We start from the raw sequence: 25,386 nt of genomic DNA, 5'->3' as shown, positions 1-25,386 counted from the left end.
GCAAAACTTCATGCTGGACGTGGTCATGGACGTTTCTCATTGGGGTTCACCTCTAGGGTGACCTAGCTTTCCTGATCGGGTCAGATGTCCATATCTTGTATAATGCGTATATTCATGTACCAGTCTTATAATCTCTCTGAGAGAAAGGAACAAAACTCAAGTGATGGGTATGTTTGACCTCACATTCATGCTTGAATGTTGTCACGGTGGAAGAACTTTCAGGCTGGTTAGAATTTTTGCAATATGTGTTTCTTCCCTTTGGAATCACTCTTTACCTCTCGTTGTTTTCCTTCCTAACTCCGTGGGAATGAGGTGGTCAGTGCTGGTAGGCATGTTTAAACTAAATAGTTGGAGCAGTCCCTATTTTCTTAGTCAGTTTGGTTTCTTGGCCAAGTATAAGAGGAGGTCAGCGGGCTATTACTCACTTCTTTGGCTGTTACTTTTCTCTCTTACTTAAAGAATAACATGCTCTCAACTGAAAATTAAAATACAGTTCAGGGACCAGAATTAAAACCCCTTGCATAGGAAAGGACTGGCATCACGGCCTTTCCGAGATATCTCTGGACTCTGATTTAATCTTCTTCCTCTGGCATTAATAGTCCACACAGTCGGCTTGTCTGTGTGTTGCTGCAAAGGAAGGGCTCCAAGTAACTATGGTGGTGAAATCAAACGACAGGAGAAAAATACAAACAAATCTTAAAATAGTAAGCACACTTTAAATGGAGTAGACTGTAGCTTAAATATGAATTCTGGTCCACTTAGCTAGCATTCTCTCCTGCCCTCTGACCATTCCAGTTGCTTTAGGAAAAGTGAAACCATTAAAAACAAACATTTTCAAGGCATGTTCTTTTAATAAACAATAGCAAACCCATGTGTACTTGATTTCAAGTTCCACAAAGGCCTAGGCTCTCTTCTCACTGGTTTTTGGTGAACTGAATATTTTTGTATTTGCTGCATAGATCTCCAGTGTTCTTGTTAGAAATAAAGATACAAAAAATACATTTTTAATGGATGATCTATTTCATTGCACCACATGGCCTTTTTTGATTTTCAGAGCAGCTTTTATAACATTAAAATTTGGGATGAATTTTTTTTTTTTTGGGTGAATTCTTTATTTACAAACTTTAAGTGAGGTAGAAAGAATAAAACCGTAAGTGTTTTATGTTAAACTTTTGACTCTAAAGAGTTGATATGCAAAAGATGTTGCAGAATTTAAAGGGAATAATAAAAAACAAGGTATACAGTAGAGGGAATTTTAGATACATATTTGCTCAAAATTAGCTATTCAGTGTTATTTTTGAAATTGCTGATCCTTTGGTCTATGGTCTGGTCTGGAATTGAAAACCCAGTGTATTTGCCTCCCAGCCATCTGCTGAGATACAACAGGGAAAAACAGGGTAAGTTAAATCTGAATTTCTCTAGCTGTCTATCCATCTATGTATCTATCATCTATCTGTCTTTGATATCGAATATTTTTACTTTACAATATTAACCCAAAGCTTTTGTGACATAATTCTTTTCCTTTTCTTAAACTTGATGTCTGTGTACAAATGATCAAATGTTAAAAATAATCTAATTGAGGGAGACCAAAGTTGAAAAACAGTCTTGAAATGTGACATAAAAAATTATTTGGTGCTGTTCTATGGCTGGCAGGCATCTAGTAATGCTCAGATGATTTATGTCTAGAAGTTGCCCTGCTCAGGAAGCCCCTGCTGGGAGGCCCAGCTTTTCTCACCACCCTTCCTGCTTGTTTGGTGGCTGTCAGGACTCTATGTCAGCCGTTTCCTTTTGAGATGAGTTGGTTAAAATATCTGCAGCCTTGGCTCCATGTTAGAATCACCAGTGTTGAAGCCCCACAGCCAGAGGTTCTGATTTAAGCAGATTGAGGCCTTGACTTTGTAGCTCTTCAAAAACCCCGAGTGATTCTACCATAGATTCAAGGTGGAGAAGCACAAGGGAATGTTACGTGTTCCCTGTGAGATTGAAAGCTCCAGGAAGAGGGCAAGAAGGAACCTTTGTTACCATTGTACCCAGCCCCTAACTGTGTGCCCGGCATGCAGGAGAGGCTTAGTATCTGTTTGTGGGAATGAATGAATCAATTCCTCTGAGTAACAGGAAGGCTGGGAGAGGGTCGGATCTCTTCGTTTCCGGTTGGTGCTGATGTAGGAAAGGGTTATATTAGACTGTGGCTCCTCTGAATACCAGCTGTCATCTGGGAGGAAGCTCCTGGAGGAGATCATAGGGGAACCGGCTAACCTTGGGGCACACTGAACAGCCCTCTCAAGAGACAAGCCTGGCAGTTGGCAGTGTCTTCATGAAGCAAGGCAGGTTGAGAGTTTTGGAACAAGAACTTCATGAGGGGCTGGGGTGTCTGTATGTGTGAATGTGGAGGTGGGGCTGGTGGGGGACACCACCAGGAGGTCCTCTGGAAGGCCGTGTGTAAGGGTTAATTCGGAAGGAAGGAGTGTGTTTATCTATGCCAGATATTAAGGGCTTCCTGACTTGCTGGTTGGTTGCATCAGAGTGTAGTGAAGTTAGTCTGGGAAAATTTCTCAGGGCTTATAAATTTTCAGCCGATCTTAATGTTTATAGAGAAAATGCATTGTTGGCTTGTAAGACTAGGTGGAATATAATTTGCAGAGGGGAGAGAGAAAATTTGTTAAACTGGACAAAGAAGGGTGGACCAAGTGAGTTGTTTGAAACAAAAGAATTTGGGGTGAAATTCAGATATATGACTAATATGGTATTGAACAGCCATTCAAGGTATGGACCAGGGTCTCTGTTCCCCCTGTAATTGACCGTGTAAGTCACTGAACCTCTGAGCTAGGTCTCCAAACAGTTCAGATTCCCCAGGGGGCATTTTAAAGCACCTTGCAAACTGTACGAACATTCAAGGTAAATAAAAAGAATAAGTTCTGTAAAAATTAATAAAATCTAGTCAGTTGATGGTGAACTTTGCCTGATGCCTAGACTCTAGGCATAGGAAAACAAAGATGATGTTCATTATGGTGCTTAAAATCTGTTTAAGCTGACGCTGTGCACCCTGCCATCATTTTTGTTGTATTTTTCCTTGGCATTACTTGAAAGGTATGCTTATGACATGGGTGCAGGATCCGTTTCATGTTACAGTTGGGTTCTTTGACCTTTATTTCGAGGGCACCAGGTGCTTCCTATTCTAGCATTTGCCAATTCCAGATTTGGTTGGAGGGCCATTGAAAAGGCTGGTAGGAGCAAGGGCTGGGAGGAACGCTGATAGGAGCTGGGTGCAGTGACTTGCTCGATCCTGCCCCAATATTTTGCCCTTGATTTGAACAGTTCAGTGAACTGGCATCTCAAGTAGTTTTTTCCCACCGAACTAGAACTTTCATTGTTCTGCAGAGGAAGATGAGTCATAGCCTAGTTTTACCATTGTGTCAAAGTGAAATTTTAATCTAGGACTAAAGGAACACAGGTCCAACTTTCTGTCTAAAGCAGAGGATTGAAACTTGGCTAGTGAGCTGGGCAAACGAAAATGTGGCCCCAGTGAGGGTGGCTGTCAAGTTAGAGAGGTATTTTACTAAGAAATTTCTGGTCCCAAATGTAATTATTATTATTATTATTATTTTTTAAGATTTTATTTATTTATTTGACAGAGAAAGATCACAAGTAGGCAGAGAGGCAGGCAGAGTGAGGAGGGTTGGCAGGCTGGCCGCTGAGCAGAGAGCCCGACGTGGGGCTTGATCCCAGGACCCTGGGATCATGACCCGAGTCAAATGCAGAGGCTTTAACCCACTGAGCCACCCAGGCAACCCCCAAATGTAATTCTTAATAATGTAGTTAAGCACCTTAAAAAAAAAAAGATAAAAAACCTTAAGTAATCAGCTTCTTTCTAAAAAAAATTCAGTGCAGAATAAACATTATACAGAATAGAAAATTGTCATTCCCTCTCCCCATCCGTAGCCATTGTTAATAGTTTTGTTTGTCCTGCCACACCTTTTCCTATGAATATACAAATGTGCAGCTTTATATCCAAGTTCCCACAAGCAATGTGGTTTTTATTCTTGAACAGGTGTCGGAAACATCCAGCATTAGTAGCATCCCCTTAAAACAAATAGCTGTAAGTAATGAAATGTGTACATATATCTTAGTTCATTTAGGTAGTTACTGGGGGCAGGTAAATGTTACTGTTACGTTGCTGTCCATGAAGTGTAGAGAGATGAAAAGTAGTGTATAAAGGTTTGAATTTACAATTGCTTTTTTTTTTTTTTTAAAGATTTTATTTATTTATTTGACAGAGATCACAAGTAGGCAGAGAGGCAGGCAGAGAGAGTAAGGGAAGCAGAGAGCCCGACGCAGGGCTCAATCCCAGCGTCCTGGGATCACAACCGGAGCCGAAAGCAGAGGCTTTAACCCACTGAGCCACCCAGGTTCTCCTACATTTGCTTTTCTTGAGAGAATGGGAGAGCACGCCTATGCACACAAGTGGGGTGGGGAGGGTCAGAGGGAGAGGGAGAGAGAGGATCTGAAGCAGGCCCCGTGTTCAGCATGGACTTACCTGGGGCTTGATCTCATGACCCTGAGATCATGACCTGAGCTGAAATGAAGAGTCTGATGCTGAACTGACTGAGCCACCCAGGTGCCCGAACTTGCATTTCAACCTTCCTTCTTTCCCTCCTTCCTTCCTTTCTTCCTGTGAAATTGAAGTTCCCTGCATATGTTTAATGGCTCTTCAGACAAATTCTTTAATGAAGTACCTTTTCATGCATTGCACCCCTCCTCCTTTTTTTTCCTGTTTTTTGGCTCTCCTATGTTTTTTAAACTGCTACCGATTCTGAAGGAAATTCTTACAAAACAGCAGATTTTGAATGACTTAATTGAATTTCTTTTGAGTTTGAAGACAGTTAACTTCCAGCTTAAAAGACAGAATTAATTTCTGGATCTCTGGGGTAGAAGTTTGAGTCTTTGGATTTAGATTCTGTCCTTTTCCTTGTCTCCTTCCATGTGGTAGCGGTCATCATCATCCCAGATCATGCTGAGACTCATGAATCTTTAGGTGCCCTCACTATTTAATTACATTTTCCTCTACCGATAACATGACTTTCCTAGGGATGGTATATCCCAGGGGTATTTATAGGATGCTCATTTTCCCATGTTATTTGTGGAGCATGATACACTTTCTGGTAAGGGGCTGTGGAGTTGGACTTAAACTTGAATCCCAGTCACCTTGCATCCTGAGTCTGTTTCCTCACTTGCAAAATGGTGATAATGGGGCTGTTGTGCATCTTTAATGGTATATCCATGTAAAATTCCTGGCACATTACTAGGCAAATTGCAGGAAGGATTTTAGCAAATGGTGGCTGTTTTTGTTAGTCGAGCTTTTCAAGTTAATCCAGGAAAAATGAGTAATAAATAGAGGTAAGACATGAGTTTATGCATCATCAAACTGAATATTGACCAGTTTGTCCTCATCCTTCAATCTAGATTTGTTAGTGATTTTTCACATCATAGCATCAAGGCTGTAATTCTATGCTGGACTCACTTAACCGCAGATCCAGTACGTGGCAAGAAATATAAAGCTATGTGCATGACAACAAATGGCCTACAGTTGCTTGGAGAATATCTTTGTGGCAAGGTGCCCGAAATGTTTTGCTGGTTTCAAAGTTCACTTTCATTTGTTCAGAAAGGTTTTTATTGTTTGCAAGCAAGCAAGGCAAGCAGAGGTAAAGGGCACACAACCTCCCATATGATTCTGTGCTGTATGACCTATTTGCCTTTTGGTACCTTATATAAAAAAAGTTTTATTTAGACCGCAGAGAGGACTGTTTCTCCAAATAGAGGAGAACTGTCATAATGGTCTGGAAGCATGATAGATTTCAGTTTAATGCCACTGATCCAGATAGTGTGAGAGGCTGGAATGCACAGAGGTTGTAAGATAAGCATCTCGCACACATTCTTCCAGGTCACTTGCATATCATCAATGGAAATGTCTCATCAGATAGCAGTCTTCTTGGCCCTCTGAGGGACAGCTTCTCCTGTACACCAATCCTGACGCTTTTCTCCTGGCCCAGTAGCCCCTAGCTAAGAAAGTGCTGCCAGAGTCTCCTGGCTTTGACCTGGTCTGTTTTCTTGTTCTACTCCTGAATTCTGTGCCTTTAGCTTCTGCTTCAGTGTTTACACAGTAACTCCCTTTCTGGTGTTCATAGTGCCTGGATTGTGTTTGATAGAGAAATTTATTTCCCCAGCAGATTCACTTTCTCTCTAGATAACTCCAACCCACCCGTGCAGTCTGGGATCTGGCATTGCTCTGAGAACTGTTTAGTTAGTTTTTAATAAATATTTAATGGCTAACTCTGAATAACTAGCATTATAGCAGGAAAAGGAAAAACATAGTTTGTGTGTGTGTGATTTATGGGATATTTGGGAATAGAGGAGAAAGACATCATGAAATGAAAATCCTTATAATATTTTACCTCTGCCATGCAAATGCTTTAAAACAACTGTTCTATTCTCTCTTTGCTCATGAGTTTAACAGATCATGGTGGATTTTGTAGGGGTAGATTTTAAGCTGGGAAGTTACGGCTATTTTGCAAGTAGGTTGAGAAAACAGTTCTCACTGGATATATATATATTTTTTAAAGAATTTATTTATTTATTTGACAAACAGAGATCACAAGTAGGCAGAGAGGCAGAGAGAAGCAAGAAGCAGTCTCCCTGCTGAGCAGAGAGCCCAATGTGGGGCTTGATTGCAGGACCCTGGGATCATGACTTGAGCCAAAGGCAAAGGCTTTAACCCACTGAGCCACCCAGGCGCCCCTCACTGGATCCTTCATATCTATCCACCTTCTTCCTACCTATTTCTTCTGCTGTTACAAGGAGAATCTTATGTTCTTATTTGTTTTTGTTTTTTAATTTTATTTTTTCAGTGTCCTGAGATTCGTTATTTATGTACCACATCCAGTGCTGCGTGCAATACGTGCCCGAATCTTATGGTTTGTGATGAGAAGTTACTTTGTGGCCGAAAAACTGTGCACTACTACCCAAAAAAAAAAAAAAAAAAAAAAAAAAAGTCTTTGAGATTGTATTCTGTGTATGCACTGAATTGGTTACTGGGCCTCATGCTGCAAAATTTCTCAGAGTAATAAAATCTAAATAAAATTAAATGATGTTGAAGGTATATCTACCTCTTGATTACTGAAATAAAGAATTGGCGTTTACTTCCCATAACTTGAAAGTCTTCAGTAAATAATATGTGCCTGGTGTTTTATGACGAACAATTCTTACCATAGTGGGTTTGTATTAGGCAGAAAGTCAGCATCGATTTTTTTGGTAATTTTCAAAAATTTCTCATCTGCTTATATTCTTAAATCAAATACTGCTTACTTTTCTGTCGGCCTCCTGTGAGCCACATGTCTAAGAATTAGAAGGGGGGAAAAAAAAAGAAGGAGCCCAAAGCAAAAGATTGAGAGAACATTTGTAGAGATCTGCTGTTTCCTGGGTCCTGTTGTAGTTGTTGGGGTGTTGCAAGTCTGGTTTGAAGCTTGAAGCCTCCTTATGGGTAGCTCAGGACCTCTGCATTATACCCCGCAGACTGCCCAGAGATGACAAGTGACATTTGTTCCTTGCAGTGTGCAGGGCAGGGACATCTGTGAAGGGCTGCTAAATATCAACACAGTGATGATATGAGATGTGCTGATTATAGAGAAGACCCAAAGGAAAAAAAAAAAAAACCAGCCTCGGAGACAAGCAGCCTGGGTCAACATGGCCGTAGACTTTGCATCCTCTAATAGCTGAAGTAAGAAACCATTACTATGTGAAAAAGCTTTTTCCGTGAAATGGTGAGACAAAGTGAGGGGAGGCCGTTTGGTTTTCTGGGCTGCAGCACCCCTTCAGGCTCTAAAATCCTGTCCGCATATTTTGTCAGACCCCACTGAAGTGAGACAGAGTCCCTTTCTCCAGCCTTGGAGGAGCCCGAGTTGGGTCCTGTGCATCGCTGCTTTCCACTGGCTGGAGGTGGGGACTTTGTGACCAGTGTTCAGCGACTTTCTGGAGCAGTGTACCTGTTGTTGGTACTGTGCCATCCCTCCTGTAGGCAGGGTGTGACCTCAAGGTTTACGCTGCTATTAAGTGATCAACAATTCACTTCTTTTCCAGGAATTCTTTCATGACCTTGAGGTAGGGGTTGGACGCCCCACTCCTCTGCTCCCACAGCTTCTGTCCTGGGATCAAATTCAGGGATTCCTGGATGTGTTCCTTTTTATGACAGGTTTTATCGATCAGTGTTTTTGAAAGCGGGGTCTGTCCCTGTAGGGTGTGGCCTGGAAACCTGTGTTCTCACCTCTTCAAGCGGCCTCTGTGCCTGCTTGAGAACCGAGCTTGAGAACCTCCGCTTTAGACTGTGACCTTGAAGACAGGAGCTCTGCTGCTTTGTCTTTGCATCCGCAGACCTGCCTCAGCTCTCAGTACTTTTTTGTTGCTCAGATATTTCTTTTGTTTTTGTTGTTGTTGAATGAATTAGAATTCCATTCAGAGACATAGGGAAAGCCTGTGGAACCCAGCACAGTCAAAGCCATGCAAATGATTCTCGACTACTTTTCCTTGTTTTATAAATCAACAGAATGCGAGACTGAAGATGTAATAGGGTGGGACCAGAATTCGCTTCTCTTCTTTTTCTGCCCAAGAAAATAGCCTGTATGTGATTATTTTTATTTTTACCTTGTTTGAAATAAACTTTTAGGGTAGTTTTACATTTGTAGAGATGTAAAAGCAGAAGGTACGCAGAGTTCCACTATGTCCCTCACCCAGTTTCTTCTTTCTTCCCTGATTGGCATCTTATGTTACTATGTTGCATTCACTGTGTCTCATTAATCAAAGGCCTCCATAAGAGTTACTGTTAAAAGTTTATAGATTAAGAGTTGAAATAGTGTTTATAACACACGTATCAAGTCTTCCAATCAAGGTTAGGGTTTTGCATTTGAATTTTTAAGAAAGATTTTATCTGTTTATTTGAAAGAGAGAGGGAGGGAGAGTGAGCATGAATGAGCAGTGGGGATGGGTAGAGGGGGTGGGAAAAGAAACCCCATGCTGAGCAGGGAGCCTGCTACCGGGCCTTGATCCCAGGACTCTGGCATCATGACTTGAGCCTAAGACAGATGCTTAACTGACAGAGTCACCCAGGAGCCCCATGTTTGAATTCTTACCTGCAATCACAGTTGTAAGTATATTCACAAAAAAGCAAAAGGGCCAGTTCCTGTGATTATGAAATAGATTTTTTAGGTGTCGGTCTTCTGGGATCGAGAGGAGGGAAAAGTTATTGTCAAAGACTGACATTTGGTTAATATATCTGAAGTACTTCATATTAATAAAAATATTGACATCTCAGGTTTTGTTAGATAGGATATTTATTTTATCTACTCATAGTATATTCAGGCAGTGTTACTATTTAAAATATTTAACAACTCATAGGAGAAAAGCCCAAACCTATCAGATAGATGTCCAATTAATAAGAAGGGGTGATGGCTGGTAAATATGTCCATCAATCCTACCAATGTCTAAATGCCCTAAAAATGTCTCTTGGCATTGCCATATGTCTCACAAGATCTCTCCCAGTGGAAAGCCCCTGACAAAGCATTTAGAGCCGCCTGTTACTGCTCTTGTAAGTGCTAAGGAAATATTTGCTGTCATTATGATAGTTGTTGGTATCTTCCTTCATTTAAGTGATTAATTTCTGCTGTGTTTAAAAACATACAGCTAAGTATGGCTGAGTGGGTTAGGCCCCTGCCTTCGGCTCAGGTCATGGTCTCAGGGTCCTGGGATCGAGTCCCACATCGGGCTCTCTGCTCAGCAGGGAGCCTGCTTCCCTCTGTCTCTCTCTGCCTGCCTCTCCATCTACTTGTGATTTCTCTCTGTCAAATAAATAAATAAAATCTTTAAAAAACAAACAAACAAACAAACAAAAAAAACATACAGCTAAGAAAGACACATCGGGATTCTTTTCTCCAGTGAAATCGCCACATGTGTTACAAATAGGGCTCTACTTTGGATGATAAGATTTACTCACAGTTTGTCAGAGCACATACATAAGGACTCTGACGCAGAGGGGATTTTCCATTTTCCTCACCTGCTGTCTTCCTGACATCTCAGTGCCCTGAAACCGGAGACTGGGAGGACAGCCCGTAGGTGTGGAATTGGAGACCAGTTGTTCCTCAGGGCTTCCTCCCACCCCCCTGTAGCCTGCTTTGAGCTGATCATGGCTCAGCCAGTGTAGGAGCCTGTTACTTTGGCTTATGCCAACTTCCCCTCATTTCCTCATGATGATATGTTATTAGTATCCTGATCCCTCTCATTTGTGAAGTTAATCTGTGCTTCAGGGATCTCCGCAGATCACAGCATTTTGTTTTCAGTGACTTCATTTCATAAGATATGCTCTGGGGAGGTGAGACTAGAGACCTGTAAGCCCAACAATTTAATATCTATGAATATTTTATAGTTAACCTTTCTATCCATGCCTCTTCAGCATTCTTGGAAACAGATGCTTAAGTTGTTTACAGAGGCAGTCCTGTTACTTATCTAATGTATCCATTTTCCTATTGACAGGATATAGACTTATTTTTTTTAATCCCTGAGTCCTTAAGAACTGAATATGCAGTGGGACATGAGGATCAACTGAAATCCCCACATGTTAGAGTTATTGATCATGGGGCTTCCGGCAGAAACTCTTGACAACCTTATTATTTTCTTCTTTGAATCCTGTCAGCAGTTTTAGCAAACATTTAATTGTCAATAGCCATTGATTATTATAAAAATAATTTAAAAATATCTAAATGTGGGGTTCCTGGGTGGCTCAGTGCGTTAAGCCTCTGCCTTCAGCTATGGTCATGATCTCAGGGTCCTGGGATCGAGATCCGCATTGGGCTTTCTGCTCGACGGGGAGCCTGCTTCCTCCCCACTCCTCTCTGCCTACTTGTGATCTCTCTCTCTCTCTCTCAAATAGATAAATAAAATCTTAAAAAAAAAAATCTAAATGTGAGATAAAGATTGGTTAAATCATTGTTAGGTCTATCCACACAATTAGTAAGGGTAGGTATCAGGTATCAGCTTATCAGCTGTAATCAGTCCATTGCTGATGGAGTGGAGGAAGGGTAGAGCCTATTTTTCCCTCAACCCCAGTTTGTCCCCAGGCTTTAGGGTCAGACTGCCTTGAATTTCAATCCAGGGACTTCCATTTAATAACCTTGGGAGCCCTGAGCACGTTGCTTAATTTTAAGTGTTTTTGGCCTCTACTGAAACATGGGGATCATAAAAGCATTCACTTTATATGGATGTTGTGGAATTAGATTACATAGTAATCCTATGTAGAAGACTTTCAATACATGTTGCTAATAATGGCAACAACAATAATGTTACTACTACTAATATTGCTACAATTATTAATACATTAAAATAATTTAAATTACTACTTATAATAGAGTTACTAAAATGTATCAGACTTAGCTGAATTAAAGATTGATTCTTTTCATTCATTCTCTTTAGGTGATAGTAAGCCATGAAATAACTGAAGGAAAGAGTGGTAGATACAAAATATAGGTATTCATTCAGTCATATTGTATCTTCAGAATTTAAAGCACTAACACTTGTTGCTGTTCCATGGAAATCCTTCTCGTTTCTTGATAGTTAACTGTCTTCTTAGCTTTTTAACTCTTGTGTTGTTAAGATAAGGTATTCCTGGGGCGCCTGGCTGGCTAATGGATAGAACATGCAGCTCTTGATCTCAGGATAGTTGAGTTCAAGCTCCACATCAGGTGCAGTGATTACTTAAAAATAGATCTTCAAATAAAATAAGATATCCCTTATTTCATTAAAAAAAATCATCCTTTAAAGAAAATTCTAAATTTCTTATTTCCAGTGTTGAGTGTTTTTTGTTTTAAAAATCCAAGTCAGGGGTGCCTGGGTGGCTCAGTGGGTTAAGCCACTGCCTTCGGCTCGGGTCATGATCTCGGGGTCCTGGGATCGAGTCCCGCGTCGGGCTCTCTGCTCAGCGGGGAGCCTGCTTCCTCCTCTCTCTCTCTCTGCCTGCCTCTCTGCTTATTTGTGATCTCTCTCTGTCAAAAAAAAAAAAAAAAAAAAAAACTTAAAAAAAAAAATCCAAGTCATATCAAAGAATGTTAGAAAAAAAAAAAATTCATTCCTATTTCTACCCTGTTACCACAGTAGTAACTTTAATATATTACCATTTAGTCTCCATATTCATACCTTAAAATAATTATAACATACTCCTAATTTTTTTATTCTGGTATTGCAGTTTTATATTATTGATAGGTATTTTTCAGGTTCTATTAGGTTGTTTACTATAATTTATTTAACTCCCTGTTTTTTGGTATTCAGTTTATTCCTAGTTTTTCAACATTATGGATAATGATGAGTGAAAATGATCTTTATTGATCTGTAACATGGTAGGACTAAAAACACCCTAAGGGGTGGCGCCTGGGTGGCTCAGTGGGTTAAAGCCTCTGCCTTCGGCTCGTGTCATGATCCCAGAGTCCTGGGATCAAGCCCCACCTCAGGCTCTCTGCTCAGCAGGGAGCCTGCTTCCTCCTTTTTCTCTCTGCCTGTCTCTCTGCCTACTTGTGATCTCTGTCAAATAAATAAATAAAATCTTTAAAAAAAAAAAAACACCCTAAGATTGTCATGAGGTGTACTATGGTGAGTAGATATAAAACAGGGTTTCTCAGACACAGTCCTCCTGCCATTTTGGGCAGATGAATCTTTGCCATGGGAGTTGTTCTGTGCCTTGTAGATGTCCCACGGCATCCCTGGCCTCTGTCCACCAGTTTTGATAAACAAAAATGTCTCCAAACATTGTCAAGTGTCTCCTAGGGGGCAAAGCCGTTCCCAGTTGAGAACTTCTGATAGAAAACACTTAGAAGAGCCTGGCGCGGCTCTCGTGAGTGCTGCGTAAATATTTGCTATTCCTATCATTGTTGCTGGTATCATTCTTTGTTTTGGTTATCTCTGATAAGTTTCTCGAAAAAGAATTTCTGGGACAAGGGTTTCTGACTTCTATTACTAAATGCTTTCTAGAAGGACTTTGTTACGTTTAATGCCATCAGTTGTGTATAAATATGTCAGTAACTTTGAGACCCAGCCAGTATTCAGCTGTGAATCCCATGTACTATTTTATGCTCAATTTCTGTAAGTACTACTCGGACGAGCATTTCTTCTGTTTCTTTACTTGTATCGCCCCATCTGAAGGTTCTGGTAGTGATTTTGGTTGATTAGTTCTCCCCCAGCCTCCTCTCTCCTTGCCCTCTTTTGAGTTGCTTTACCATCCACCACTTGAGGTTGAAAAGTCATGCCCTCAATAGCCAACTCCGTGTTGAATTTCTTTGCTTGAACTCTAATAGCGTCCAAGTTGAACATAAATGGTCAAGGTTCTTTCAGATTATTGTGTTTTACCCCAACAGTCCTTTGTGATTTCAGATTAAGACACGGTAATTGACAGTGTCCCATAATAATAGAACTTTCAGGGTTTAAACAAAGGTGGGGTCCCTCCTTTTTGAAGGATAATTTTGTGGAGGAGAGCTCAACTTTGTGTTCTGTGATGTGTCCTGTAACTAATGTGGTGGCCTCTGGTTTACCCTTTTGGAAATAATCCTAATCCTTGCTGTGGGAGGCAGTGGGTGCCTCGCCCATATCCCTGGCTTTTAGCACTTCAGGGTCTGGGGCCCTCCAACCAGTCACTGGTATTCCTTTGCCAAGGGCATTCTCTGGCTGGAAAAGCTCACAGCCAGGATTGGCAGGAAATGCCTGCCCTCTGCCAGCTGCCAACAGCCAGTGAGTGCTCAAATATAAATCTCTTCTCTCTTGCTGTACCTCAGGTGAGCTTGCCTTTGAGATGAGCATTTCACCCTGAGGTTCTCTGAGTTCCCAGTTGGGATTATAATTCAGTGGTAATTTGCTTGAAAATGACATTTTTATTAGTTACTTTTCCTTTCCCGGCTCATTTCTTCATTCCCCACCCAGTGTTTTTTGGGATCACCTCCAAAATAAACTGCAGTTGACCTTGAACAACATAGGTTTGACCTTCATGGATCTGCTTATATGCAGATTTTTTCCCAGTACGTACAGTACAATATTGTAAACATATCTTCTCTTCCTTATGATTTTCTTAACATTTGCTTTTCACTAGCCTATTCTATTGTAAGAGTACAATATATAATATATATAAAATATATACAATATATAATATATATAAAAGAATGTGTTAATCACAACTTTATGTTATTGGTGAGGCTTCCAATCAACAGTAGGGCTATTCTGTTAAGCATTTTTTTTTTTTAAGATTTTATTTATTTATTTGACAGACAGAGATCACAAGTAGGTAGAGAGGCAGGCAGAGAGAGAGAGAAGCAGGCTCCCTGCTGAGCAGAGAGCCCGATGTGGGGCTTGATCCCAGGACCCTGAGACCATGACCTGAGCCAAAGGCAGAGGCTTTAACCCACTGAGCCACCCAGGGACCCCAGTATTTTTTGGGCGTCAAAATTACATGCGGATTTTCAACTCTGCAGGGGGTTGGCATCTTGAGCACTCAAGTTCAAGTTGTTCAAGGATTGGGGGTTCTTATATATATGAATCCTTTTATCAGTGTCTGCTTCTGGGGAAAACCCAAGATCTTAGCCAACTTTTCCTTTGATCTTGACTCTTTCGTTTGACCTTGATGAAAGAAGATGAGTTTAGTTTTACTGATTCAAGAGACAGCCTTGGACAAGTAAATACTGTGTTTATGCTGTTGCCCAGGGAGTTCCGAGAGAGAGAGAGAGAGAGAGAGAGAGAGAGAGTTAGTTAGTTAGTTGCTGGACGACATGATGGGATTAAAGTCACAGCAGGAGGGCTTCCAGTGTCCCCACCTAATGTGACTTTCCTGCTCACTTCCTTCACATCCAGGACTGACTCTGGTTTGCTCAGTGTCAGAAAGCCTGGTTTTTCATCTTGTGGCTTTCTCCACATAGGGACTGATGAATGTTAGGAAGAAAAAAAGAATCTTCATCTATTGCTTTTCTAATTTTGTCCTTGTTTTTGAGATAGTATTAAGGCTTTGGAAAATTTTTTGGCTTGCGCCTCTGCTGGTTTGTCAAGCAGGGCGTTATTTCACTTGCAGGCTTGGTCCATAGGGCTGTTTGAGTTAAAACCACTTAGGAGTTGAGGGATGACCTGATGGGTCTTTTCTGGATGCTAAAAGGGGCTTTGCAGGACCACTAAGGGTAGCCCCTTTAAAATTAGAGGCAGAGCAGGGCACCTGGGTGGCTTAGTCAGGGGAGCCTTGGACTCTTGATTTCGACTCAGGTTATGATTTCAGGGTCCTGAGATCAAGTTGTGGACCTGGCTCCATACTTAGCGGGGCGGCGGGGGGGGGGGTGTCTGCTGAGGTTTTCCCTCATCTTCCCTTGCCCTCTGCCCCTCCTCCTGCTCACTGGAGTATGTGCGTGTGTGTGCACTCTCTCTCTAAAATAAATAAATCTTTAAAATTAGAGGCACAGGTTGGTTGATTCCAGGAATTCCTGTCATTATGCTGCCACCTCCTTTCTCAAATTTAATGTAGTAATTAATCTCAAAATTAATAGTAGTAATAATTAGAAACAAAGAAAATAAGTAAAATAAATAAGGTTGTAAATATTTGCTTTGTTAATTAAAAAAATCAGCTCATTGAAGCTGATTTCTAAAAAGTCAAATTTGGCTAGAATGTAAGAGCTGAATTTTATGTGGGTGGAATCAGAATGCTGGGGTCCTGTGTGGGTATCCCACGCTAAGGCAGAAATTTCTTTCTCAGCCACTTCCTAAAAGAGCCCTCCCAGGGAGGGTAATTGATCAGCCTATTGCATGGGCACCTGTCTCCCTGACCCATTCCACATCCTCCCACCTGTGCCACCATCCAGCTGCTTCCCTTTGGTGCCTCTCTTCAGACTGCAAACCTCCAGGAGGTTTATGCCTGGCTGTGTCTTAAAGTCATATAACTGTCGTGTTTCCTTATCAGCAAAATATTGAAGGTAGTTTCTAGAAAGCCAGGGACATCAGATGGTTTCCAATGACCTCAGCTGCAGGTGAATGTGACCCGGAGTGAACCAAAGTGAATGTTGGCCAGCATAGGTTTCACATTTTCTGTGTGAAAGTTCTTCCTTTGTTGTTTGTGATTAATAACTGAATAGGATATAAAGCCAAGTGATTTCATTGTTGAACGCGGACTTGAAGGTCATGAGAAACTGCCTGTTCAAATTAAACTTTGCCAAGATATGGTCAAAAGGTCAGCATTAACACCTGGATAGTTTTGAAACAAGGCAGAGAAAAACAAAGCAATGGAACACCATTCTTTATACCATGTAAAAATTGATGTCAAGTAGATCAAATGATGTGATGTGTCGGATCCTTATGATAGATGACCCAGACCCTGAGTTTGCACAGGGAGAAATGCTTTAATACAAAGATGTACTGAGGACCTAGTGTGGGCCAAGTTGTTCAAAATGAATCTGTTGTGCTAAGAAATGTGGTAAAATGTTAGTTGTCGGTATGACTACTTTGTTAATAACTTGATTTTTAAGTTTTGTTTTGTGTTGGTTTGCTATTTGAAATAGGGTTTTGAATCAGGTATCTTAGTAGTTGGCACTTTGAATTTTATTGTTTTCAGTATTTCATTTAAGAGTCACACATAATAACTGATGAAAATACATTGGGACTTAAATTTAAAAATAGTGACTCCTGCACATAACACATAGCATCTTTAATAACTATCTTATGCTTATTTTCTTTTCTGTGTATTCTCTAGGCTTCTGAATTTAGAAGTTAGGAAAAAACTTTCCTCTAGTGTGTCATCTTTGCTTTCTGCATTTGGAGAAGGAACTGCCCCAGTTCTTAGTTACGTATTTGTAAACATATGTCCATATGGATGATAAATTGCCCTAAGACCTAGCAACAATAACTTTTAAAATAACTTTTGATTTTGAAGATGGCACACTGGGAGCCTGGCTTTCCCAGGACTGGCGTGATGTCGATGTAGAGGCTGGCCCTGCTTGGGTCCTGTTCCTTCTTAGGTTATTACTTGCTTGCTTTCCAGCTGGGTCTTCAGTCTCTTCTCCTGGGACAGCTTCTAGGCCCTAAGTCAACTGGTAGGAATGTGTGTGGTAGGAATAACTGCAGATGGGCGGAGATACAAATTACTCACTTCGTTCCCATTAGAATTTTTCCCTGCTGAAAGCAAACAAACCAAACCAAACAGGATCCTCTAAAACATTATAATTTAATCAGACTGGAATGATCCCTGTTGAAGAAATTCTCTTACATGGCTAACTCTTAATTTCTTCTGAATGATTAGGATTTTTCTCTTTTTCCCAAGGATACATTATTTCCTTGGTAATTCAATGAATATTTATTGTATATTTATGATGTGTAAGGGACTATGTGAGAGAGGCCGGGGGTTAAGACAGTTTCTTCCTTCAGGGAATTTAGAATCTCATGAGGTGGGGGTGCCTGGCTGGCTTAGTCGGTAGAGCCAGCTCGTAACTCTTAATCTCAGGGTCATGAGTTCAAGCCCCACACTGGGCATGAAGCCTGCTTAAAAAAAAAAAAAAGAATCTCATGAGAAGAGGAGATCTACTTGGGCATACATACACACACACACACACACACACGTACATGTATGTAAATATATATCATATTTTATAATTTTGTATTATATTTAAAATATATCTAATAATTTATTAAATATATTTTATTTTATATTTTATTTATATTTTATATAAATAAAATATATTTTATACTTTTATATGTTCATAAATTTTATATTTGTATATTTATAGTTTTATATATAAAATATTTTTATATACTTTATAAAATTATAAAATATATTTATATTTTATATAAATATATATTATATTTTATATATTAAATTATATATAAATATATAATTTATAAATAGAAAATATATAATATATTTAAAATATATTTATATTTTATAATTTTATATATTTACAAATTTTGTATGTTTATGTATTTATAATTTTATATGTAAAATATATATCTTATATATTTTATAATTTTATATAATTTATATATATTTATATGTAAATTATATATACTTATCTATCTATCTATATATAAAATTACCCACCCCCCCAATATTTTGTTATAATCAAGGAACAAAATACCATGTGAATTAAAAAGGTGGGGGGTGGGGTAGATATAGGGCTGGGGAGGAAACTCTAAAGCCTTCATGAAAGAGGATGCTATTTGGTATGGAAACTGGTGGGAGCTCTGGGACCAGAGGAAAATGTTCCAGAAAGAGGGTGCAGATGGTAGGGAATGGCTGTGGGGAAGCATGCTGAATGCCAGGCTGAGTAGGTTACTTCACCCTGTAACGTACAGATGTGCCTGACTAGATGGAAGACCACATGTTTCGTGTGCTTGGAGTTTCGTGGTTGTGAGAAGTTAATCTTTCACAGGGGTTTAGGATACATATAGGAGGGTGGATGGTATTAGAGGTTGTTGTGGTACATGGAGGGGAGGGTGCTGAGGAGCTGGACATGGAGCTTGGTAGCTTGGGTGTATCTTGGCTCTGTGGAAGAATTACACTGAAGCTCTCTTCATGATTCTAATATTTAAGATTCTGCTGCCAGAAGCTGAGCTCACTCTTCTCTTGGGTGTTAAGTATGACTGAAAGATCTTGTGTGTGAAAGAGTCCTTCCTCTCCTATTTACAGTATCAGTTTCTAGTTTAGGAGCTCAGCTGATAGCTGCGGAAATTGCTTCTGATTGTGACTTGCTTCCCTCTGTTCTCTCTTTTGTGCTTTTCCTAGTTATTTTCCCTTGGAAGATAAAAGGAGGTGCTTAGGGCAAATTTCATTCTTTTGGATCAGTTTGTGTGGGATTGCCCCTCTTTAGTTGCATCTGTAGGTGCTGATCTGTGTATTTTGCACAGTTAGGGCTAGAGGCTTGGATAGTTACAGTTGTGCTCTCCCTCCTCTGTGTTTCCACTTCTGATTTTATATTTCAGTTTGTGATTCACCAGCAGAGATGAATGACAGAGAAATGTTGCAGATGAGTGGGTGTGTTTGTTTCCTATTGCTGCTGTAGCAAACTATTATGAATTTTATGGCTTCAGACAACATGGATTTATTATCTTACAGTTCTGGAGGTCAGAAGTCAGACACAGGTTTCCCTTTACTAAAATCAAGGTGTTGGCAGGGCTGCATTCCTCCTGGAAACCCTAGGGGAGAATCAGTTTCCTTGTAGCCTGGGAATGTCTTGGCTCTGAAGAAGCTGCCCCATCCCTTGGCCGAGAGCCCACACAGTCTTCAAAACCAGTAATAGTGGGCCAAGTCTTTCTCACATGGTGGTGGAGAACTCTTCATATTCATTAAAAAAAAAAAAAAAGACCCCCCCATGTAAAGAATTCTGCGTGATGGTTAATTCCCCAGTTATTCCTGCTTGTTCAAAAGAAATTTCACCACATTTTGGTGGGGGGAGCTGATTTAGAATTAATTTTAAAAAGTACTTAGAAGCCTTTTCATTTTTGTGTATATGTGTGTGTATATTATATTATGATGTACATGTGTGTCCAGTGATGGGCCAAAGAGAAGGAATGAGCCGAGTGCTTTCAACTACACAGGAAGGCATTGGATGGGAATTCTGGAAAGGGTTGTGAAGAGGAGAAGTAGCCTTAATTTGCTGTGACAAAAACATGTAAGCCACTCATGATTCTCCACTTTTCACACTTTATTCTGAAACCATATACTTCAATTAATGTGATTTAATGCTTTTCTCTCACTGTTATTTGGCAGGGTGTTGTTAAGGAGAAACGTCCAACATGGTGCTGAAGTGTATTTGGGAACAAAACAAATGAGTTGCAAATTAAAAGTGAAATTTAAGGAGTTTTATTTTATGAAAATTGAGGACGTTCAGAGATTAGTTAATAGGGTGATTCTTTGTTCATTTGTGGATTCAGTGATAGTCTGGCCTTTGGAGTTTATTTTAGGTAAGCCAAATTTTTTTTTAAGGTTTTATTTATTTTTCTGACAGACAGAGATCACAAGTAGGCAGAGAGGCAGGCAAAGAGAGAGGGGAATCAGGTTCCCCGCCGAGCAGAGAGCCCAATTTGGGGTTCAAGCCCAGGACCCTGGGATCACAACCTGAGACAAAGACAGAGGCTCTAACCCACTGAGTCACCCACGCACTCCTAAGCCAAATATTACTAAGGCAGATTCTGGATTTAATGTTCATTGCTTTCTACTGCTGATGTAAGAAACTGGGTAGTGTAATTATCACATGAATGTTAAAAATTGATGTATTTTAATTGTACAATTCATGTTCATTTACTTGGAACGAGGGAGTCTAACTATAGGAGATACCACTTCCATGAAATCTCTTCCTGAATTTTTAGGAAGGAGTCATACATGAGTGAAGGATTTCTAAAGAAAACACTTTTAAGGCAATAATAAATAAGTTATCTACCCACCACTTCTTCCCTGTTAATTTTATAGATAGGATTTTTTCTGACCTCTTCCCCAGTCATCATTGTATAGACAATGCAATTGCCACTGAATAATATTTAGAATTTTTAGAATGATAATATTTAGAATAACTTTTAGAAAATATGCATTTCTGAAATTCTCAGATTGCCATTAGAATTAAAGTAGGGTTTAGTTGTAGAGAAATATAATGTCAGTTTAATAACCTATGAGCTTAGCCACTGCCTAAATCTTTCATTTTCTTCTGATAAATTTGATTAGCTTTTATTTTCAAGGAGAAACTTATCTTCTGGGAGACAGTTGAGTTGGGTGAGGGCCAGGAGAAAAAAGTCTAGGAATGGTTAAGCCCTTATATAAGGGGAAGTTTGTGTTTTTCTTATTGCTGATAAACCTTAGTGATCTAAGGATCAAGGTCCTATATGTTTATCACTGCGCTTCCTTTTCATGTCCCCTGAAGAGCCATTATACAAGCCATTGGGACATGTATATTTAAGATGGCCTAGTGCTGGACGTTTGTTCCTTCAGTTTCTTCATTCTGCAGCATGTAGAATAACATTAATTAAAGGAATGATGAGTCTAGCATGTTGTAGATGCCTAATAAACAATTTTTAAGGAAATGAATCAAATAACTTGCTTGTATATGGGGTTAAAGTTGGTTTTTATAGGGAAGATTCTTTCTTTTTGCTTCAGGAGAGGTGTTCGTATTGTGTCTGAAGGAAAGGCAAACACATCTTGAACACTTAGAACCATAGATCTTAAGCTTAAACATGAGATTAGCCCAGTGTTATGCTAAGAAGTACAGAAGGGGACCAAAGAGAGATCTGGCACCTATTCTTTTATGATTTGAAAAAGTGTCTCTCTACTGTGTTTGGCTTAAGGGGTTTTGTTTTGTTATGTGATCCTTTAATTTCTGTCTCGATCTTTCATATAATGGGACCATATAATATTCTTTTTTTTTTTTTTTAAAGATTTTTTTATTTATTTGACAGAGAGAGAGAGAGAGAGAGAGAGACAGTGGGGGAACACAAGCAGAGGGAATGGGAGAGGGAGAAGCAGGCTTCCAGCTGAGCAGGGATACCTATACAGGGCTCGATCCCAGGACCCTGGGATCATGACCAGAAGCAAAGGCAGATGCTTAACGACTGAGCCACGCAGGGCCCCTAGACCATATAATATTCTTGTAAGATAATATTCTGAAAGTTTTTTTGGATCAGAGAGTAACTTAAAAATTGATAGAAACTATGGCATTTCTGCTGTCACTCAAAAATCACATATGCAAACACATAATTCTTCTCAGAACTTGTAAAGTCACTAAAACTTACCCAGACATGTAGCAAAATATAAACTTTTGTTCATTTATTCATTTTATTCTTATTTGTCCATTCATTTCCTTAGCTTTATAGGTTTATAGGATTATCTGAAAGAAGGCGACCTTTGTTGTTGTTGTTGCTTTTTAAACAAATTTTATGTACTTATGTTTGAAAAGCCAAACATTTCATTGCATAAAAATTATGCCCTGCTGCCAGGAAGGACAATCCCTATCATTAGATGATTAAAAACATTTTTTTTTGTTTTTGTGCATATTTAGTATTTGTATTATAATATGTTTCATATTGCCTATTTTTAATAAATATAAGAGCATGTTATTTATATTGTTTTACAGGGTCCCCCCACCCCCAATATACATATTCAGTCTTTTTCCATGCCAGTGTTGGTAGAGCTAGCATATTCTTTTAAATTATTATTTCACCCTTTATTTAGCATGGACATAATTCTACAGACATACTGAAATTATTTAGAGATTAATTTTTATAGTTGACATGGTTGGTGGCAGAAATAAGAGGAAAATAAGGACTGGTTGGAATGACATGTCATTTGCTAAAACTCCCCTTTGTTCATCTTTTCAGAGAGTAGTTGTGTACGGTACGGCTGGGGGAGGCATACATTTTGAACAGGGGGGTTTTGGCCAAGAAATAGGCCTCCACCTAACAGAACACCCACTGTGATGATTTACAATGTTTGAATCTCAGCAAAAATACCACTTGTATTCTGAATTCTTTTGTTTCAACTACATAACTCAATAGAAAGAAAGTTTCCTACAATTGAAAAGAATAGACACTGTTTAGAGGCCAAGTTTTGCCTTTTAAGGCTGAATGTGCTTTATTTTAAGCTGTTCTTTCTTCTCAAGAAGACTGATATAAATAAGAGAAGGGCCCTCTGGTATTTCTATGCAAAGCATCAGGAATACTGTTTCTTTCATTTCTTTTTTTTTCTTTTTTTATTTTTTTTGAGAGAGAGAGAGCAAGAGTGCCCTTGAGCCCAGTGGCAGTGGGGAGTGGGGTGGGGGGATGGGGGGAGCAGAGGGGGAGGGAGAAAGAATCAGCTTCAGGCCCAGGGTAGAAACCAATCTGAGGCTCCATCTCAGGACCCGGAGATCATGTCCTGAGCTGAAATCAAGAGTCAGTTGCTTTACCAACTGAGCCACCCGGGTGCCCCAATACTGTGACTTTTTAAAAGAACTATTTTACTACTGTTTATCTACTTCATGCCCGCTGCTGTAGCACCTCGGAGCTCTGTATCTGTTGGTATAGCTTATGGATGCGTGAGGCCACTTGCCTGGGTTGGAATCTCTGCCTCAACTCTTACTAGTTATGAAACCACTACACGTTTATAAACTCTTGTCTCCTCGGCTGTGAAATGGAGGATACTCCTAGCACTATCTCGTGGTTGTTGGGAGGATAAGGCAAAGGAAAAAACAACCCAGATCTGAGGGAACATACTTACAAATCATATACAGTAGTTCTTCCTTATCCATGATTTCTCTTTCTGAGGTTTTAGTCACCTGTGGTCAGGCATGGTCCAGAAGTAGGTGATCTCCTGCTGACTCATGTCAGAAGGTCAATAGGAGCCTAATGGTGTGTTCACAGTGCCTACAGCATTCCCCTCACTTCATCTCATCACAGAGACATTTTATCATCTCATATCTTCATGAGGAGGAGGGTGAGTGTCGTACAAGAAGATATTTTGAGAGAGAGAGACCACATTCACATAACTTTGTTATAGTATATTTTTAGAATCATTCTATTTTATTATTGGTTATTGTTAATCTCTTACTGTGCCTAATTTATAAATTAAACTTTATCGTGGATTTGTACGTATAGGAAAAAACGCTATTTACAGGGTCCAGTACTCTCCATGGCTTCAGGCACCCCTCAGAGGTCTTGGCACGTATCCCCCACAGACAGAGGGAGAGTAATGTATCTGAGAAGGTTCTAATGTCCAGAATATATAAAGAATTCTTCCATCTCAACAATAAAATGACAAGTATCCCAATTGAAAAAAGGGGCAAAGATTTGAATAGACATTTCTCCAAAGATACACAAATGGTCAGTAAACCGGTAAAAAGATGTTTAAGATTGATAGTCTTGGGGAAAGGTGAATCAAAATCACAGTGAGATTTTACTTCACACCTACTGGGATGGGTATAATAAAAAATACAGAAAGGAACAAGTGTCAATGAGGATGTGGAGAAATTGCAACTCTCATCTGCTGCTGGTGTAAATGTACAATAGGTACAGTAGCTTTGGAAAACAGTTTGGCAGTTCCTCAAAAAATTAAGTGTTGATTTATCATCTAACCCAGAACTCCCCTCAAGTTATATCCTGAAGATAATTAAAAACTATGTCCACATTAGAGCTTGTACATGGATGTTCATAGCATTGTTATTCATAACAGACAAAAAGTAGAAACAACCAAAATGCCTCTCAGCTGATGAATAGATCAACAGAATGTGGTCTCTCCACACAATGGAACATTACTCAGTTATAAATAAAATGTAGCATTGATGCGAGTTACAACATGTGTAAACTTTGAAAACATAATGCTAAGTGAAAGAAGCTTGGCATGGAGGGGCACATACCTTATAATTCTATTTATATGAAATGTCTAGAATAGGAAGATCCATTCATGGAAGGTCAAGTTGTCGTTGCCTTGGCCTGGGGTGGGGGGAGGGGAAGATGAAGAATGACGGTTCGTGGGTATAGGGTTTTTGGGATAGTGAAAAGGTTCAGAATTAGATAGTGCTGATCCTTGTGCAACTTTGTGAATATACTAAACACCACTGAATTGTACTCTTTAAATGGGTGGATGTTATAGTATGTGAATTTTATCTCAATTGACAAAAAATAAGATAGTACGTGGGAAATGGTGCCATTCCTTCACAGCAGGGACTCTGCATACGGTATCTACTTACGCTGCTGCTATCTTTATCATCATTATTATTATAAAAGATAATTGCGAGACTATGGACTCTGAAAAACAATCTGAGGGGTTTGAAGTGGCGGGGGGTGGGGGTGGGAGGTGGGGTACCAGGTGGTGGGTATTATAGAGGGCACGGCTTGCATGGAGCACTGGGTGTGGTGAAAAAATAATGAATAATGTTTTTCTGAAAATAAATAAATTGAAAAAAAAAAAAAAAGCCAGGTTGGTATAAAAAAAAAAAAAACCATTCCGAACACCTACAAATCCAACAGGAGATCGAAGAGAAAAAGAGCATCAATTAAAAAAAAAAAAAAAAAAGATAATTTCTTGTAATGTGATTATATTATTTCTTTTACTTCTATCTTTTCTTTAAATTATACAAATACTAGCAATTAACTGTTTGCAAAACATTTGTAAAGATCTGCCTTTGTGAACAGGTTTTGTGATGGAGAGCCTTTGAGTTACTCTGAATATATGTGTTTTTCCCATTTGCTTGCACTGCATTTTCTTAGTGTGAAACATGGTACTTCTTGACAGGTCATGTAGCATTTATAGATTTTTTTTCCTTTTTACTCTCTTTCATTTGATTTATCTGATTGGACACATTCAACTCCTGTGAGGGAGAGAAAGCAAAGAAA

At 39.5% G+C, this 25,386-nt stretch overlaps 1 protein-coding gene across 7 annotated transcripts in view; it reads left to right on the top strand.

Annotated features, from left to right (window-relative positions):
• Positions 1 to 25,386, top strand: part of UTRN (utrophin) — a 510,470-nt gene that overhangs the window by 55,528 nt on the left and 429,556 nt on the right. The window lies entirely within an intron of this gene.

The sequence above is a fragment of the Neovison vison genome, chromosome 1 (genome assembly GCF_020171115.1).
Source record: "Neovison vison isolate M4711 chromosome 1, ASM_NN_V1, whole genome shotgun sequence".
NCBI classification, from domain to species: Eukaryota; Metazoa; Chordata; class Mammalia; order Carnivora; family Mustelidae; genus Neogale; species Neogale vison.
Note: the sequence above shows the minus strand (reverse complement) of the source record. Positions and strands in the feature narration are given on the sequence as shown.